Here is a 1,966-nt window from a genome sequence, read left to right as displayed (position 1 = left end):
CCCTAACAAACTAACAGCAGAATCCCTAGCTGTATAATCCCTAGCAGCAAATTCCCTAGCTGCTCATATTTTCCTAGCTGCTCATATTCCCTAGCTGCTCATATTAGCTGCTCATATTCCCTAGCTGCTCATATTGCTGCTCATATTCCCTAGCTGCTCATGTTTCCCTAGCTGCTCATCAGTTCAGCAGTTAAGACTGGACCCTTAATCATGATTATCATATAATTATCTTAAAATAAAATCTGGGTTACTACATCGTTTATTCTATATATATATATATATAGTATGTAAAATGAAGCTAAAAAACTAATTCCAATTCATTAATACATGGACTTCATTTCTTTTATTTCTTGTTGAAGTCGTTTAACAGTTCCACTTTGTTGCACAGAAACTCCAACAAGATCCACCAAAAACAACGTGATTGACTTTTGCGTTCGGATCTGTGGATGCAATACGACCTTTTGCAACAGCTAATCCATCAACACACCAATAAAGCAACTTACGTCTAGTATTAGCACGGATATCTCCATGAATGACATTCTTCATATTTGACTATAAATAAATAATACAAAGTTAATAATTATACCACTTATATTTTTATGACAATTTTGTGATTTATAAACACATAATTTGAAGATAGTTACGTGAACAGTAGCTATATGTTTGTTAGCATTACCAAAATCAGCACCTTTTTTGGTACCAATATTGATATCATTACTACTACTAACTCCATTCGCAACACCGCTACCAATTCCACCACTAGAAACCTAATTTTAGAAACAAATAGTGTCAAGAAATGTCTTCATGATATTCCAAGAATTTAAGTGTACATAAAAAAGTGATTTCAGATATGTTGTATAATTACTAACATGTTCTTGCTGATTTTGTTGACTCATATTTTGTAATAACATCGATCTCATTTCTTGCATTTATTGTAAAAACACGGACTTCATTTCTTTTATTTCTTGTTGAAGTTTTTTAACAGTTCCACTTTGTTGCACAGAAACTCCAACGTTTGATGATGTAACTCCAAAGCCCATTCCACAGACTCTACCCCGAGCTTCCTTGCCAAACACAAGGTTGATTGCATCTTCAGCCATGTTAGTTGTGTTTCGAGATTCGAGTGGACATTCTTCTATTTTTTTCTGCAAATAACAAAGATAATATGAGAACATCACAAAATTAGGTTGGTTATTTTTTATTATGACTTTCTAAAATAAAAACAAATAGATTATTATATTACCATTTTAATTCCAACAGCTTGGTACCAGGTTTCCATTTTTTTCTTGTGATCTTCAATCCAAACTTGCGATCTTGTGATATTTGTATCTACCAGACTTGTTTTTTTCTTAAATATAGAGATATATAGAAAAAATTATTGGAAACAAAATTCAAAAGACGCATATATCATTATACATTAGTTAAATTAGAGAATATGAAAAAAATAATAACAATATTTACCATAATGTGGCTCAAACGAGCATAACCTCTCCGGCTCATTGTGTGAGTGTGATCTAATTTTAGCCTCATTGTTCTAAATTTGGCACACTTTTTCTGAGATTTAACAAACAAATGAAGACGAGATTACCAAAAAATATACTTCAAGTTGAAATACAAAACCAAGTCATTGCTTGTGTAATAAAATAAAATCTGCAATTAAATTCATAATGACTACTTCCACGATTTGCCAACTAACTATTCACAGAGGAATCAAAACAAGTTTATGGCTCCACCTCATTTATTCCATATATAGTATGTAAAATGAAGCTAAAAAACTAATTCTAATTCATGAATACAATGCATATTATTCATCTCCTCTTCGTTTTTAGATTAATTAATGAGCGTTGGCCGGCTACTACTACTGCAGGCACCTCTCCACATATCACCATACTTGGTTCTGTCTACTGTGATGTATGCCATCGCCACACACATCTCTCTAAACACTCCCATTTCTTGCGAGGTACCA

The 1,966-nt window shown here is 32.7% G+C and overlaps 1 long non-coding RNA gene across 1 annotated transcript; it reads right to left on the bottom strand.

Annotated features, from left to right (window-relative positions):
• Positions 1-398: 398 nt before the first annotated feature.
• Positions 399-1,012, bottom strand: LOC140877788 (uncharacterized). The gene is made up of 3 exons (XR_012149307.1): positions 870-1,012; positions 645-767; positions 399-552 (listed from the first exon to the last, which is right to left on the bottom strand). It is a non-coding gene; the product is annotated as an uncharacterized lncRNA (long non-coding RNA).
• Between the last annotated feature and the right edge of the window lie 954 nt (positions 1,013-1,966).

The sequence above is a fragment of the Henckelia pumila genome, chromosome 2, assembly GCF_033568475.1.
Source record: "Henckelia pumila isolate YLH828 chromosome 2, ASM3356847v2, whole genome shotgun sequence".
Lineage (NCBI taxonomy): Eukaryota > Viridiplantae > Streptophyta > Magnoliopsida > Lamiales > Gesneriaceae > Henckelia > Henckelia pumila.
The sequence above is the reverse complement of the archived record's forward strand: the minus strand, read 5'-3'. Positions and strand labels throughout refer to the sequence as shown.